The sequence below is a fragment of the Scyliorhinus canicula genome, chromosome 19 (assembly GCF_902713615.1).
Source record: "Scyliorhinus canicula chromosome 19, sScyCan1.1, whole genome shotgun sequence".
In the NCBI taxonomy this organism is placed as follows: domain Eukaryota; kingdom Metazoa; phylum Chordata; class Chondrichthyes; order Carcharhiniformes; family Scyliorhinidae; genus Scyliorhinus; species Scyliorhinus canicula.
In genome coordinates, this window is record NC_052164.1 from 99642968 (window position 1) to 99661262 (window position 18295).

An 18295-nucleotide genomic window follows, 5' to 3' on the forward strand; every position below is an offset into this window, starting at 1 on the left:
CCTGCCACCACTCCCCCCACCATGGGGGGGGGGGGGGGGGTTAATACTGCCCCTCTGTAACCCAGGCTCTCACTTGTGTCTCTCCCCTGCAGTATCAGCCGGGCTGTTGGTCTGTACTGTGGAAGTCTGCCTGTTTGGCGGGGGGGGGGGGGGGGGGGGGTGGATTTACATGGGCCCATCTCAGAAATAACCCCCCCCCACACACTGCAGCTCCATGGTTCATAAATGGAATTTGCATTTGCGTAGCGCCTTTAAGGACAGCCCGCCATCCCAAAGACCTTGGAGCATAATAATAATAATCTTTATTGCCACAAGTGGGCGCACATTAACACTGCGATGAAGTTACTGTGAAAAGCCCCTAGTCGCCACATTCCGGCGCCTGTTCGGGTACACAGAGGGAGAATTCAGAATGTCCAATTCACCTAACAGCACGTCTTTCGGGACTTGCGGGAGGAAACCGGAGCACCCGGAGAAAACCCACACAGACACGGGGAGAACGTGCAGACTCCGCACAGGCAGTGACCCAAGTCGGGAATCGAACCTGGGACCCTGGTGCTCTGAAGCAACAGTGCTAACCACTGTGCTGCGTAGTTACTATTCTCATGTAACGAAATGTCGGCGGCAATTTTGGCACAGCAAGGTGCCACCGATTACAATAGGCTAGTGACCAGATAATCTATTCTCCCTGTTCTGGATATCAGGTATTTCTTTTCCACACCTCTTTGAAAGTTCCTACTGAATCTGCTTTCGTCACCCTTTCAGGCAATCCCATTCCATATTCTTTCGAATAGTCGTGGGGTTCTCTACATTCACCTAAAAGGGCAGACAGGACCTCCTGGGCAGTGTCTCATCTGCAAGATGGCACTCAGACAGAGCAGCTCTCTCACAGTACTGCACTGGAGCAACAGCCTGGATTCCGGGCTCAATTCTCTGGGGTGCCACTCAAAGCCACAACCTTCTGGATCAGAGATAAAAGTGCTGACCACTGCCACTCTTTCACCAAGTTATTGGCTGTTCTGTTCTTATATGGCTCAGTGTCATATTTTTGTTTTACAATGCCTTTGGCATGTTTATTGCACTAAAGGGTGCTAGATAAGTTTAAGTTGTTGTTGAACCACAGCTGCCAGCACCCCTCATTGTGGTACTGAGTCACGCAAAGCAACCTATCCAAGGTTGTACCCCTGGCTGAGTAAACATCTGGCTTCAGGACCCTGGGCTAGACAGGGATAATTCCACCTCCGGACTTTCCCCGAGTTCCCAGTGCTGGCCCCTGTCCAGAAAATCCTTCTGGAAAGTCCATGTGCGCAGGATCGGGGCAGATTGAGATGCTCTCTGTTGCCAAATAGCCAGTCAGAACCTCCTGCCTGGAAGACTGGACATTGAAGCCAAGAGTTGGGAGGGGACTGCAGCCCGAGATAGGTTAGTCCCCTCAGGAGAGGAGAGGGGAAAATTGGAGATATTGAAGGAAGCAAATCTAACTCATCTGGTTAATAGGATTTTTGTAGCTAATTACATTTAGTAAATAAATTGAGTAATAGACACCGTGCTTAAGTCTCCAGTGATCTCAATACTCTTAGCTGCACAGTGGATACATGTGAATTTTAAACTTTTTGTGCATTTGTGGGTAAAATGGTCTGATGAGAGGCCGGGCAGTTTGGTTTTTTGAGTGTTTTACCCCCCTGGGTTACTGAATGGTGACAGATGTTTTTTCAATAATTATGCTGACATTTACCTGGATTGTGCACAAGGCACGTCCCGCTGAAATTAGTGCAGGTGGCGGAAACGGGGCTAGTGTACCACACAAGCTGTCAGTCAGCAGTTGCTCTTGGTTAACACTGCCATATGAGGACAAGAGGTAACCTCAGTGTCTCTAGTTGTGTGGAAGGAAGCAGATTGTTGGAAAGTTCTATATCCGATTACAAGATCCTGCAGGAAATGATTAAAACTGGAGCTGACTGCAGAATTGTCGGGAAGCAAGCTGACTCCATTCTGCCCCTACACCTCCGTGTTAATACTTCACCACTCACCACTCACCGTGCTCCACTATTTCCTTCTTTTAATTTCCCCCAGAAGCTTCACTGTTTTCATGATGTAGGAGAGGTGTCGGAGTCACTCCCCAGAGACAGATTCCCCTTTTTTCCTGAGGCATGAGGGGTCAGATTTTCAAGGTGGTGTCAGGAACCTACCACCCGGATGAATTTCAGGTCCTCACCCCATGGCTGAATTGCATTCCTCCCGCCAGGCTATTTTGAAATGTAAAAACCCAATTCGAGGTGCCTCATGCCACCAGGAGGCGTGAGCTGCCTGTCTGACGCCAATAGGAAAGTCAACTGGCGGCCATATTGGAGGCTGCCACTGCCTTGTTGGGGAGAGGATGCAGCTTGTGAAAGGACCTGGAGAATAAAGACGGCGCAATGTGGCCAAGTCGAGGTAACAAACTTATTTTGGCACTAATTGTCCCTTCAAACTTTACAAAAAACACAGATGGAAACCAACTTTTATTTGCCCCAGCTATGCATTAACGTGCGCCACATTGTTTGGGTTCATAGACATAGATTACATAGAACATACAGTGCAGAAGGAGGCCATTCGGCCCATTGAGCCTCCACTGACCCACTTAAGCCCTCACTTCCACCCTATCCCCGTAACACAATAACCCCTCCTAACCATTTTGGTCACTAAGGGGCAATTTAGCATGGCCAATCCGCCTAACCTGGACGTCTTTGAACTGTGGGAGGAAACCGGAGCACCCGGAGGAAACTCACGCAGACACGGGGAGAATGTGCAGACTCTGCACAGTGACCCAGCAGGGAATCGAACCTGGGACCCTGGAGCTGTGAAGCCACAGTGCTATCCACTTGCGCTATCGTGCTGCCCAAGGCTCATCCAAAGTAAAGATTGAAAATCACACTCTGTTCCAGTCAGGCCCCTTAATGCGTTCTGGCAAGGTGGCACAGTGGTTAGCACTGCTGCCCCACAGTGTCAGGGACCCGGATTCGTTTGTGGCTTTGGGTGCTCCGGTTTCCTCCCACAGTCCAAAGATGTGCAGGTTTGGTGGATTGGCCATGTTAAATTGCCCCTTATTGTCCAAAGATTTGTAAGTTAGGTGTGATTGCGGGAATAGGGTGGGGAGTGGACCTAGGTAGGGTGCTCTTTCGGAGGGTCGGTGCAAACTCGATGGGCCAAATGGCCTCCTTCTGCACTGTAGGAGTTTATGGATTAAGGGACCGGTAATTAATGATGAGCAGGTTTCCCATTCCTTCCCCCATGCCGGCAAACTGGCCCTGAGGTAGTGGGATCCATTGTTGCTCACTCGCAAAAGCAGTTTTCAAATCCACCCACACCCCTTTTCAATCCAACCAGCAATTGAAACTTGAGCCTGAGTACTCCAAGAGAGTCTTAAGTAGGGAATGTCCCGTCCAACATTTAACTTGAAGCTTCGTGTTGAAGGATCTAACACAGTCCGATGCTCAATTTTAATGGAGGGTTATTCTTAAAGATAATTTTTTTTCCAGTTTCGAAGACTGTTTTTAAGCTGTGAAAAACAGAAACTACCAGGTATCAACCTCCTGTTCGGGGCACTTCCACATAAGCTAGGCTCCTAATAAGGAACTAAGCTTGCTCTGTACTTTACCAGATCAATTCCACCTCTACAAAGCTCCTGTTCCCCTTCCTCTTCCTGTTCCTCTGCTGGTTCTTATTTCTACTTATTTAATACAGCAGCGAACTGCTATGACCCTGCATCTCAAACTCAGGGTGAAAACAAACTGTGCCCCGTCAGATTTCAACAACAGACACTCAATGATTTTTGGACCAGAAAATGATTGAACAAAAAGACATGTTGAAGTCCAGATTTTCAGTTTGGCAGGATTAAAATAATGCCACTCAAAAAATTTACACCAAAAATTAAAAGGGGATTCTAAAAACCAGCACACCTGTTGCTGAAACGCAATTGCCCTGGGACTGGACATTTCCTATGCTCCCGGCCGACCACCCACTCTGTACCCTCTGTAAATGTGAGCGAGCCCAAAGCTCTGCTGTCCTAACTCGTGCCAAGCCCTGTTCACCCAGTAGCCTTGGGTATACTGATCTACATTGGGTCCTTGATCTGCAAGCGTCTGTTTTAAAATGATCACTCTTGTTTCCAAATCACTTCTTGTCTTTGTCCTTGCCTATTCTGTAATCCCCTCCAGTCCTACAACCCTCCAAGATCTCATCACTCCCCTAACTCTGGCCACTTGTTCATCCCCGATTTCCTTCGCTGCACCGTTAGCAGCCATGCCATCAGCCCTTGGGATTTGGGCCGGGATTTTCCAGTCCTTCCCGCAGCCGAAATTGTCACTAGTGGGGCAGAAAACTTGACAGACCAGCCAAAGGTCTGTTGAGTTCGGGTGGGACTGGAGAATCCTCTCTAGCTTCTTTCCCTCCTTCCAGACATCCAGTTTTCATTGTCTGTATTAATATCTCTTCACCTGGCTCGGTGACAACTATTGTTCGCAAACACTCCTGAGAAACACATTGGGACATTTCACTATATAAAAGGTGCTATATGAATGCAAGTTGGTGGTTTATTAAGTACATTTTTACAGGATGTGGGCTTCGCTGGCTTGGCCAACATTCATTGCACATCCCTAATTGCCCCTTGAGAAGATGGTGGTGAACCGCCTTCTTGAACCGCTGCAGTCCATGTGATGTACACCCATTGTGCTGTTAGAGATGAAATTCCAAGATTTTGACCCAGTGACATTGAAAGAATGGCGATATATTTCCAAGTCAGAAAGGTGAATGACTTAAAAGAATCTCCAGGTGGTGGAGTTCCCAAGTGTCTGCTGCCCTTGTCCTTGTAGATGGTAGTGGTCGTGGGTTTGGAAGGTGTTGCCTAAGGAGCCTTGGTGAGTTCATAGAATTTATAGTGCAGAAGGAGGCCATTCGGCCCATCGAGTCTGCACCGGCTCTTAGAAAGAGCTCTTAGAAAGAGAAACAGCTCCACCCTATCCCCATAACCCAGTAACCCCACCCAAAACTAAGGGCAATTTTGGACACTAAGTGCAATTTATCACAGCCAATCCACCCAACCTGCACATCTTTGGACTGTGGGAGGAAACCGGAGCACCTGGAGGAAACCCACGCACACACGGGGTGAACGTGCAGACTCCGCACAGACAGTGACCCAAGCCGGAATTGAACCTGGGACCCTGGAGCTGTGAAGTAATTGTTCTATCCACAATGCTACAATGCTGTTCCTAAAGTGTATCTTGTAGGTGGTACACACGGTTGCTACAGTGCGTCGGTAGTGGAGGGAGTGAATGTTTATGGAAGGGGTGCCAATCAAACAGGTTTCTTTGGCCTGGATGATGTCGACCTTCCTCAGAGTTGTTGAAGCTGCACTCATCCAGGTAAGTGGAGAGTATTCCATCCCACTCCTGACTTGTTCCTTGTAGGTGGTGGACAGGCTTTGTGAAGTCAGGAGGTGAGTTACTCACCACAGGATTCCCAGCCTCTGACCTGCTCTTGTAGCCACAGTATTTATATGGCTGGTCCAGTTCCGTTTTGGGTCAATGGTAACCCCCAGGATCATATGGTGAAATATAGAATCACAGAATGGTTACAGCACAGATGCTGGCCATTCAACCCAACCCTGAAGGAGCAATTCACCTCGAGCCACTTCCCCACCTTCTCCCCATGGCCCTGCACATTCTTCATTTTAAGATAATAATCCAGTTCTCTCCCGAGGTCCAGAAAGATCGTCAGTCTTGCTTCCTAGAAGGGCAGCATGGTGGCCTAGTGGTTAGCACAGCTGCCTCACGGCGCTGAGGTCCCAGGTTCGATCCCGGCTCTGGGTCACTGTCCGTTTGGAGTTTGCACATTCTCCCCGTGTCTGCGTGGGTTTCACCCCCACAACCCAAAAATGTGCAGAGTAGGTGGATTGGCCACAATAAATTGCCCCTTAATTGGAAAAAATAATTGGGTAATTTAAAAAAAAAAAATTTTTTAATTAAAAAAAAAATCTTGCTTCCTAGAGGCAGCTAGGCACGGGTAATAAACACCGGCTTTGTCAGAAACATCCACATCTGGAAAGCAAATTAAGTAATGACAGATATGGAGCTGTGAAATACTGAAATGATGGAGATGAATCTTTGCTGAATTGCCTCCAATGCAAGTGGATCCTTCATTAATTATACAGGCCAAAACAGCACATGGTACTCCAAGTGTGGTCTCACCAAAGCCCTGTATAATTGTAGCAAGACTTCCTCATCCTTGTACTTCAGTTTCTTTGGAATAAGGGCTAACATGCCATTTACCTTCCTTTTTTCTTGCTTTATCTGCTTGCTAACATTGCATTATTTGTACAAGTACGCCTAAATCTCTCTAAACATCAACTTTTGGAATTCTCAAAAATATTTGCTTTCCTATTCGTACGACCAATGTGAATAACCTCACACTTACCCACTTCATCTTCCATTTGCCACCTTGTTGTTCACTCACTTAACGTGTCTATATTTCTTTGCAGGTTCTTTGTGTCCTCCTCGCAGCTTATATTCCACACAGCTTTGTATTGTCAGTGAACTTGGTTTCATTAGCCTCTGTCTCTTTGTCTAAATCATTAATATAGATTGTGAATAACTAAGACTCCAGCACTAATCCCTGCGATACTCCGCTGGTTACAGCCTGTAACTTGAAAATATCCCTACTTCCTGTCCGTTGGCCAATCCCCATCCGTGCTAATATATTACCCCGCACCAGTGTAGCACCTTATTGACAATGGCATAGTATAAAAGACAACTACTCCTAATCTCAGGGGTCCCCATCAAAACACACCCATTGCCAAAGTGAAACTGTTTCGCTTCAAACTCAGAATGACACTTTCTAATCTGGTCTTCTAGTGTGGCGATTGTAAAGTAATGGAATTCAGATTATTTCACTTGCAAACCTATCCTGTCTCGGGTCAATAAGCTCCGAAGAAGCTCGGATATAAAGTGTGCAAGGCTTGGCTCAGTCAGTTACAGTATGCATCATTGGCACTTTGTCATTTTTGTGACGTTGTTCCTGAAGTTTTCATCGCACCCAAGGAATAGAATGTCTAAAATAATTTCTCTGTTTCTTGATAAGAATATTTTGCAAATTAATAACTAAAACCACTGCAGGTATTTTAGAGTGTTGAGTTGTGTGGACCAAACATTGTTTCTCTAGTGTGCGTGAGTCACAACAGGGCAGAAACAAGCTCCATAAATACTCATTCATTCATTCCATTGGTCTGCACTCTGCCTTTTCCCCTATCTACGGAGAGAGACCTCATGGAATTGATGGTGGAAGGTGTGCAGTGACTGGGAACCTGGATTCCAGAGGGATTCATCATCCCTAAAGAGAGGAGAGAAAAGTTGGACATTGGGGGAGGAAGAAATTGTCCCCAATATCGTCCTCCGTATGGGAGCTGTTAAATAGCTGGTTTTAAAAACAGATTTCAATTGCTCTTTTCTCTGTTCCCTGGTCCCCACACATGACCCAAACCATCTGTGGCCAGCTGGTCTTTGATCTTTTCCTGTTCTATTCTGAAGGGCTTTGATAATCTAATCTGTTCAAGAAGCAAGTTGATTTGGTCCCAGAAAGAAGGCTTCATGCGGGAACATAGGAGATGGCTGAATCCCGCTGGGGTTTTTCTTATTCCTAACATGTTCAGGGATTATGTTTCACATTCTATTCACCGGGATGATCATTTCTCTCCCCCCCCCCCCCCCCCCCCCCCCCCCCCGTTATTAGTCTGCTGCCAGTATTCTCTAAAATCACATTTCATAGCTGCTCATTTCTGTTGTCTTGTTACCTGATTAGAGACACAGATATTTCCTTTTTTCTTAACCAAAAGGGGAATTCACACAAACAGGCCAGGCAATGACTTCCCCATTGTCCTTCACGTTGATGCGGAAAGTTCTAGAATCTCTCAAAGTGTAACAGTCAAGACAAGAATCCATTCTGATGGGAGGAATCATCAGGGTTAATCCCGGCATCTACAGAATCAAACCACTGTCAGTGGAGCTGTTAGATCAACAAGAAACTGTGCACATAACTGGTTTGATAGTGGAGTGGCTATTTACTGTAACTAATAATCAAAGGATCTGGACTGTTAATCCAGAGAACATGAGTTTAAATATCCATCGTGACAATTTAAGAATTTGAATTCAGTTTTAATAACATCTGGATATAAGAACCCCATCTCATTCAGAGTGACCACAAAGTCGGTGGTAAAGTCCCAACTGGTTCATGAATCTCTCTTTCGGGAAGGAATACAGTTGTCCTAGACCAGCGTCGGGCTGTATGTCATTAATTTAAGGGGAGGCAGTGGCACAGTGGTTTTGTCACTGGCCGAGTAATCCAGCTACTGTATTCAGGATAATGCTCTGGGAAACTGGGTTCAAATCCCACCGTGTCAGATGGTGAAATTCAAATTCGATTTTTAAAAATGTGGAATTAAAAGTCTAATGGGGACCTTGAAATTATTGTCGATTGTCGTTAAAAACCCATCTGGTTCACTAATCTCCTTTAAGGTATAAGGGGCGAAATTCTCCGCCCCCCACGACGGGTGGGAGAATAGCGGGAGGGCCTTCCCGACATTTTTGCCGCCCTCCCGCTATTCTCCCACCCCCCCCGCCGAAGTCCTGACCCGAATCGCTGCCGCCGTTTTTTTACGGCCGGCAGCGATTCTCAGCTGTTAGATGGGCCGAAGTCCCAGCCCTTTCCGCCGTTTTTACGAACGGCAAACACACCTGGTCTTGCCGTTCGTAAAACCGGAGTCACAAGCTCGCTATTAATAACCATGGCACCGATTGGCACGGCCGTACCACGGCCGTGCCAAGGGTGCCATGGGCCCGCGATCGGTGGGCACCGATCGCGGGCAGCGGGCCCGATGCCCGCGCACTACTTGTCCTTCCGCCGCCCCGCAGTATCCATTCGCGGGGCGGCTGAGGGGCAACCCGGCCCGCGCATGCGCGGGTTTCGCGCAAAAACGCGATGACGTCACCCGCGCATGCGCGGGTTGGAGTCTTCCAAACTGCGCATGCACGGCTGACGTCATATGACGCGTCAGCCGGCGCTAACTCCGGCAAGCGGGCTTAACGAAAATCGTTAAGCCCGTCTTGCCGGAGCCTACGGCGTCGGGCTGCTAGCCCCGACCGGGGACCAGAATCGGTCCCCGGTCGGGAAGGGGCGCGCTGCCGTAAAACCCGCCCGGGTTTTACGGCAGCTTTACGATTTCTCCCGTTTTGGGAGAATCTCGCCCGAGATTTGCCACCCTCACATGGTCCGGCCCATGTGTGACTCCAGACCCAGATGTTTGACTCTTAGATGCCCTCTGAAGTGGTCTGGCTGCTCATTAGGGATGGGCAATAAATGCTGTGCCAGCCAGCAACACCCACATCCCATGAATGATTTTTATAAAATTCCAGAAGTAGTATATGCTTGTCTTTTTCCGTAAGCAAGTGTATTCTCAGCACAGCTTCGAAGCTGGAGAATACCTAATGTGGTTCCACTATTTAAGAAGGGTTGTAGAGATAATCCAGGGAAGTACAGACCTGAGTCTCACGTCACTGGTTGGGAAGATAGTGGAGAAAATTCAGAAGGAGAGAATCTGGGCAGGATTCTTCGGTCTCCGAGGTGTTCGGCGATCGGCTGGAGAATCCCCGTTGGCGCCCGGAATCGGTGGCGGTGCCGCTTTTGCAATGCTCCGCCCCCTCCAAAATGATAGAGTACGCCACACGCCATCGTGACGGCCTCAGGACGTTACCTGAGGCCCTCCCCAGATGCTCCACCCCCGATGGGCCGAGTTCTCGATGCCGTGGGGTGCGTGTGCCGTTTTTTTTCGGGATCTCCGCGTGGCGGCTGCGGACAGAGCCGAGCACCGCCACAGTCGGGGGGGGGGGGGGGGGGGGGGGGGGGGGGAGGGGAGCCAATCCGTAGGCAGGGGAGACTTTGGCGGGGGCTGGGGGCCACTGGTGGGGTGTGGTCCGAGAGTGGCGTGGCTGGCCAAAGGGAGGCACTATTTGGCAGGCCAGGTTTGCGTGCGGCCAGCGCCATGTCGCACGGTGCGGCCGCTTTATGCCGCCACCATGCCTATGCACTGCCATGGACCCGACAATTCTCCAGCCGTATCCGCAGCTAAAGCCGGGGGCTTTCCGCTGTGTGCCTGCTAGCCCCCCCCCCCCCACCTGATGGAGGATCGGTGGCAGTTTTGCGCCATTTCTTCGGGTGTAAAACGCCACTGTTCCCACGCCGGCGTTAGCACAAAGTCTCCCAAATGAGAATCCAGTTCCCTATCTCCACGGAGAGGCAAGGTTTGATCAGGGATAGTCAGCATGGCTTTGACAGAGGGAGGTCATGCCTGACAAATTTGATTGAATCTTCTGACCATATGACCAGGTGTGTCGATGTGGGTCGTGCAGTTGATGTATTTTACATGAATTTCAGCAAAGCCTTTGACAATGTCCCACATGGGAGACTTATAAAGATGGCAAATGTACATGGGATACAAGGTAATTTGATAAGATGGATTCAAAATTGGCTTAGTTGTAGAGGACAGAGGGTGATGACGACGGCTGCTTTAGTTACCGGAAGCCAGTGTCCAGTGGCCCACAGTTCGTTATTGTCCCCTATTGTTCGTTATTTATAAAACTAGAGATGACTATGTGGAGGATGGGATCAGTAAGTTTGTGGATGATACAAAGATTGGCCGGGTGGTTAACAGTGAGGTTGAGTGCCTTCGGTTACAGGAAAATATCGACGTGATGGTCAAATGGGCAGAAAAGTGGCAGATGGAATTTAACCCTGAGATGTGTGAGGTGATACATTTTGGAAGGAGTAATGTGACAAGGAAGTATTCAATGAATGGCCTGACACTGGGAAGTTCTGAGGAACAAAGGGACCTTGGCGTGTTTGTCCATAGATCTCTGAAGGCAGAAGGACTTCCATTCAGGAAAAAGTTGAGAGTTGGGACAACTCAGTCCCTGCCTGCTGGCTCCGCCCCGCCGGCGGGGCATAAATATGTGTGCCCTCCGTACAGCAGCCATTTCGCCAGCTGCTGTGGGAGGCCACACATCTGAGAGTAATAAAGCCTCAGTTGTATTCAACTCGCGTCTCTGTGCAATTGATCGTGCATCAAGGCTTGATGGTTTGAATGGTCTACTCTTGTTCTCATGGGGACTGCCTTACATTTTGCACAGCCTCTATTGACATGGCAGAGATCAGGATCTTTGGGCTCCATTCTCCGATTTGCAGACTGAGTGCTGATGCCGGCGTAGGAACAGTGGCGTATTACACCCGAATAAACAGCATGAAAGCTGCATTGATCTTCTGTCTGGTGGGAGGGGGGGGGGGGCTAGCAGGCACGCAGCATACAGTGCCCGGCTTTAGCTGCGGATACGACCTGACAGTTGCCGGGTCCGTGGTCACGGCGTGCAACATGGCGGCGGCCGCTCACAGACCCAACCTGCCAAACACGTCCCCCCTTTGACCAGGCTCACCACCCCCAGACCACCCCACCAGTACCCCCAGCCCCCGCCAAAGACACCCCTGCCCACAGAACGGCTCCCACCCAACTGCGGCGCCGCTGGACTCAATCCGCAGCCGCCACGCAATTCACAAAAATTAATAGCTTGAGTGACCCACGCCGTCGGGAATGCGGCCCATCGGGGGCGGAGCATCGGGGGAGGGCCTCAGGTGACGTCCAGAGGTCGTCCCGACGGCGTGCAGCGTACACGCAGAGTAAGTCGTTTTGCAGGGGCCGGTGCATCGCAGAAGCAGCATCGCCCCCGATTCCGGCAAAAACAGGGATTCTCCGGCCGATCGCTGAACGTGATTCCGGTGTCGGAGCCCATAGAATCCCACCCTCATATATATCAGGAAATATGAACTCTGCTCCCTGCACCGATATGGATTCAGACTCTTGGATAACACTTGGAGTCATTCCATGGACACAAACATAATCATAGAATTTAAGGTGCAGAAGGAGGCCATTCGGCCCATAGAGTCTGCACCGGCTCTTGGAAAGAGCACCCTACCCAAGGTCAACACCTCCACCCTATCCCCATAACCCAGTAACCCCACCCAACACTAAGGGCAATTTTGGACACTAAGGGCAATTTAGCATGGCCAATCCACCTAACCCGCACATTTTGGACTGTGGGAGGAAACCGGAGCACCCGGAGGAAACCCACGTACACACGGGGAGAACGTGCAGACTCCGCACAGACAGTGACTCAAGCCGGGAAACAAACCTGGGACCCTGGAGCTGTGAAACAGTTGTGCTAACCACAATGCCACCGCGCTGCCCTTGGAAGAGTCACAGTCGACCAGACCAGGTAAGGACGGCAGATTTCCTTCCCTAAAGGACATTAGTGAACCAGATGATTTTTTAAATAACTATTGACAATGGTTTCATGGTCATCGTGAAGATTTTTAATTCCAGATTTGTTTTATTTTTTTGAGTTTAAATTCCATCACCTGCCGTGTTGGGATTTGAACCCAGGTCCCCAGATCATTATGATGGGTCCCTGAATTACTAGTCCAGCGACAATATATATAGACCCACTCCTGAGTGCTGCACTGTTGGAAGTGCTGTCTTTCCAACGAGCTATTAAAGCGAAGCCATACCATGAAGAAGAGCAACGCTGTTCAACCCCAGTGTTTGGAAATATTATTCCGTTAGCTGACACCAACTATTAAACAGATTATCTGGTCATTATCTCATTCCTGCCTGTGGGAGCTTGCTGTGTACATATTGAGGCTTTTCCTACGTCACAACAGCGATTACATTTCAAAAGCACTTTATTTTCAGTAAGGTGCTTCAGGATGTCCTGTAGTCATGTTTAATGCTATATAAATTTACATTTTTCTTTCTGTTTTTTGGACACAATCAGAGGAACAGTTGCTTTGAACGAGTGGCGCAAAGCAATTGAAGTCGGGAGGCGAGGAGCAACAGAAATCTTTTTAAATGTGTGTGCTCTAAAGTTACAGTAGGCAGCAGGTGTCCAACTTACACCCAGCCCAGAATTTGAAGCCTGCTATCAGACATGGTCACATGGCAACTAAAATTACCCACAGCTGGATTGAGAAGTGTCAGCAAATGTTGTTTGAATTCATTGTTGCCCTGGAGAGAAAGCTTTCTAACCCACCCCGAGCTGGCTGAAGAAACATATCAACATGACCGGGATTCTGAGTGGCCCCACGCACTCCCTCCTCTCCCTAAAATGGCTCCCCCGATGGACTGACCTCTCGTCTTCCAACACTCTCCTGCCCAACCTCCCACCCTGCACCCTGTGTCTACTGAAGCTCATACAGAGCTCTGCTGTCTGTATATGAACTTGCAGAAAGTCCCGTTCCCCAATCACCTCTGTGCCCACTGACCTACATTGACTCCAAATCCAGCAATTCTCTGATTTTAAAATTCCTGTTTGCAGAAGCCTCCATGGCCTCTCCCTGCTCCCCTATCTCCATAGATATCACAAGCCCTGCAACTCCCCACGATCTCTGCGTTCCTCTGATCCCTCGCACATTCCTGATTTTAGTTACTCCACCCATGGTTCCCCTGCCTTTGGGTGCCAAGGCCCGAAACTCTGAAATAACCTCGCTGAACTTATCACTTCTCTCTCCTCCTTTGAGACTCTCCTCAAAACCTCCATCTTTGACCCTGTTTTTGCTCTCTTGCCCAAATATCAATTTTTCTGTTCATTTCAATCATGGGATGAGGGCATCCCAGGCTGGGCCAGCTTTCATTGCCCATCGCTAATTGCACGTGTGTACGTGGGTTTGCTCCGGGTGCTCCGGTTTCCTCCCACAGTCCAAAGATGTGCAGGTTAGGTGGATTGGCCATGATAAATTGCCCTTAGTGTCCAAAATTGCCCTTAGTGTTGGGTGGGGTTACTGGGTTATGGGGATAGGGTGGAGGTGTTGACCTCGGGTAGGGTTCTCTTTCCTGGAGCCGGTGCAGACTTGTTGGGCCGAATGGCCTCCTTCTGCACTGTAAATTCTATGAACGTACAGACACTGCACAGGCAGTGACCCAAGGCGGGAATCGAACCTGGGACCCTGGTGCTGTGAAGCAATTGTGCTAACCACCATGCTGCCCAATCACCCAATCCCTACAGCCAGGGTAATTTTGATGTCGGGCCCCAATGCTTTCTGGTGTTTTTCGTCACCAGCCCCCTCGCCCTCCATCCTGACCCCACCAACAATCAGTAGCCACAGGTGAATCCCGTGCTCCACACGAACCCAGGTGCCTCTCCCCTCGCCAGTTTCTGCCCATCAAATCAACCCACCAACCAAGCAGGAAAGTGTGGACAGACAAAAGCTGCACATCACTATTGTTACAGATTAATCACTTTAATTAATATGACCCTCCGGCTTCCAATAAGCTAATGCTCTGAGCTCGCTGCTTTGCACCAGCTCACACATTGTGCACCTCAATGATCTACCCTCAGCTATGGTTTATTGGATGGAACAATCGCGTTTCTGATTCGTTGGATAGACCTGAGCACAAAATCTAGGCCGGTGCTTTATTACCTCAGCACCGGGAATAGGACACTTGAGGCTGTAAACGACCCGGTTCAGCTTGAGACAGGAGCTCGAGAGGGCAGAGTTCACATCACCATCATTCCAACTTGCATATCACTAGGAGCCTAACTACGGATATGTTATCCTGTGTGATTGACATCTTTTCCCAGCGCATACACCCGTGATGAGCCTTGGCTCTGCTTTTGACCTGCACAGGATAGGATTGGCTCAGTATCAGAGTTGGCTTTGTCCCAGCACTCACTGCAATACAGGACATTACCCAGATTCAGGAGATGCTGGTGTAACAATTGCTTTTTTAAATGGCTTCCCTGGACTAAAGGTGACTCTGTGTAACTGAGATCAGTCTGCTGTGCATTTCAAATATTTTCTCTTTTCAAAAGCTCAATTGCGCCACACTGGAAATCGCTGGTGATGGTCATTTCAGATTGGCACTTTGGAAGTCAATTTGTGAGCTCGATGGGTAAACTCGGCCTCAGGAAGGAATCACAGCCGCACAGCGGAGTTGGACTGTGCTGGAGACAGCGCTGGGATAGGGTGGACTCAAGATGCACGTGGCATTGGCTATCAGGCTTCATGCCAACTGAGGGACACACTCAGCTTCCCCATGCCCCTCACCAGCTCGGAGAATCTTCTGGGGAGGTCCAGGAATGAAGGAGGAGGTGATTGGGAGAGGGAGTCGATTAGACTATAAGACGTAGAAGGAGAAATAGACCACTCGGCCCATCGAGTCTACTCCATCATTCAATGAGATCTTAGCTGATAATCCTTCCACTTTCCCACCTTATCCCTATGACTGTTGATTCCCTTACTGATTGGGACAGCCTTGAACGTACCTTACCAACCACCCTCAATAGACCTCTGTGGTAAGGAATTCCAGAGATTTACTGCCCTCTGAGAGAACAAATTCCTCCTCATCTCTGTCTCAAATGTATGACCCTTTACTCTGAGATTAGGCCCTCTGGTCCTAGACTCGCCCCCAAGAGGTGTCAGAAGAGGTGGTCAGGAGTGGAATGGGTGATTGGGAAAGAGGGGGTGGATCAAGGGAGGGGGTGAGGATTGGGGATAGTGGAATTGATTGGTAGGGGGGAGAGCAGGAGGTGGGGGACATGATCGGGAGGGAAGTCCGGAAGCAATTCTTTTGTTTTGCCTTTTAAAAATGATGCAATGTCGGTCATATCGTCAGTTTAGGTTTGGGATGTGGGATTACACTCAGTCTAACTACCCATTATTGAGGTTTTATTTTGGTGTAATGACAGCTTTTTGGAAGGTGGTTATTTTTCAGATTGGCCTCATTGGAAAGGAGCCATCCTTGTGATGTCATGGAAATTGACGGAAGTTTGATGAGTCAAGAACATTGCAGGGGGTCTGAAGTCACCCACAAGACCAGACTAGGTAAAGCAGGCAGATTTTCTTCCTTAAAGAACGTTTTGTTTTGAAAATATTTTTATTCAATTTTTAACATTTGAAATATACAACACGACATAGTAAAACAGCAAATAAAACTCCAAACCTCCCCCCCAAAATCTGTCCACCGCCCCCCACTAAGTCAAAGCAAAGGCCCCCCCCCCCCCCCCCCCCCCCCCCCCCACCCCCTCCCCTTCCCACGACATTAACCAGCTCTTTAAAACGTGTAATATGAACAGACCCCATCTCTTGTGGAACCCCGCACTCACCCAACCTCAAAATGAACTTAACCTTCTCCAAGTACAGGAAGTCCATCAAGCCCCTCAGCCACACTGAGGCACAGGGCAGAGAGGCCGACCTCCACCCCAGCAGGACCCGCCTGCGAGCGATCAGCAAGGTGAAGGCTAAAACATCTGCCCCCCCCCCCCCCTCCTCCTGTCTGCAGCTTCGTCAGGTCCGGCTCTCCAAATATGGCCCCCAGGGGACTGGGCTCCAAATCCACACGCAGGACCGAGGTGGTGCTGAAAAACAACCCCCAGAACCTCTCCAACTTTGGGCAGAACCAGAACCTATGTACATGAAATTGCCTCCGCATCTTCAAAATAGCCACCACTACTGGACTCACCGAATATTTCCCCAGGGAAAACGGGAGCGGCTCCATTGCCAATGCCCGCAACCTCGACCCCTTACAAGAGCCTGCCTCCATCCTCACACACATAGTGTTGCTCGTTCTGGGTGAGTGTGCTTAACACTCAATTTGGCTCTGTTTCGTTACTTAGCTCTGGAGTCGCCAGGTATCGTTAAGATACCGCCACAAGTTTCAAGGTCAAGTTCAAAGCAATAAAACCATACACCAATTAGTAAGTTCAAACAACTGAGTTTATTATAATACAATTATAATACTACCCATGCATACGCTAAGATGATTAAACTATTCCTACCACTAAATAAACCAATACTTATCTCAAAGGGAACTGCCGGATCAGGGGACAAGGCCTCTTGCTCTGCTCTGGTTTGCAGACTTCAGGTTGGTACGGGTTAAAAAGGGGTCAGGAGTGTCTATCTCTGTAAGCGATCGTTGTGAGACTTACTTGCTGGCGGCTGCTGTCCCAAACCTCTCCTCTCTCTCGTTCAAGGTCTTCTTTGGCAAAAGCTGGTCGAGATGCTGGTCCAGAGAGGAGGGCTGGTTAAGGAGAACGAACTAAGTGTGGGACCTGTCTTTTATAGGTCCCAGGGCTTCGCGCCCTTTTGGACGGACCCTTTTCCTGCTGGGAATCGATTGGGTCTCTTCCCAATCGATATGTTTGAATCCCCCCAATACTGAGGCTGTCCCTCGGCTACTGGGTGGGCCTTCAGGTGCTTTGTCTTCGAACCCCGCTGGTGCCGGGGTGTCTGGTTTCCCATACAATGTTGCAATCACTTCCCCATTTGTATCCATTGTCCCTGGGATCGTTCCATTGCTATGTTAACTATCCCGGAGATTGCCTCATTAGTATGCGGAATGTTCGTTTCGGTGCTGTCTGCTTTCTTAGCAGACAGAATACGCATTGGCTTGGTGCAGCCTGCTTGTGCTGTTAACATTGTCCATTTTAACCTGCAAGCTTTGCGTTCCTCCATTTTGTATTTAGGGAATGGCCAACTTTGGTGGCTACAATAGCCACTGGCTCCCGACCCCAACCCCGCACCTTCTCAACATTCGCCGCCCAATAGCAGTACATCAGCTTTGGGAGGGCCAGGTCCCCGATGGTCGCCCTCTCTGAACCTCTATCTTCCAAATCTTCGCTACCTTACCTGTCCACACAAACAACATAATCAACCGTCCTGTCCCCAATAAAAAATGTTTTCGACTAAAAGACCGGCAAACACTGGAATAAAAATAAGAACCGTGGCAAAATGTTCATCTTTATCGGCTGCACCCGGCCGACAATGATAGGGAAAGGCTGACCCATCTCCGCTAATCCACCTTGACCTTACCCATCAGGCTGGTGAAATTTATATTACGGAGCCGGGCCCAGTCTCGAACCACCTGCACCCCCAAATACCGAAAGTGGGTAATCGCCACCTGAAACGGGAACCCCCTGAAACCAGCTCCCACCCCTGGAGAAGACACCAAAAACGCTCATTCTTTTCCAGATTCAGCTTATGATCTGAAAAAGCCCCAAATCTCCTGAGGCAGTCGCATTGTAACCCCTACCGCAGAATCAGGATTGGAGATGTACAACAACAAATCATCGGCATACAAAAACACCCAATGCTGCACCCCCCTCACTATCCCCTTCCACTTATCTGAGCAGCTCAGCACTGTGGCCATGGGCTCTATTGCCAGCGCAAACAG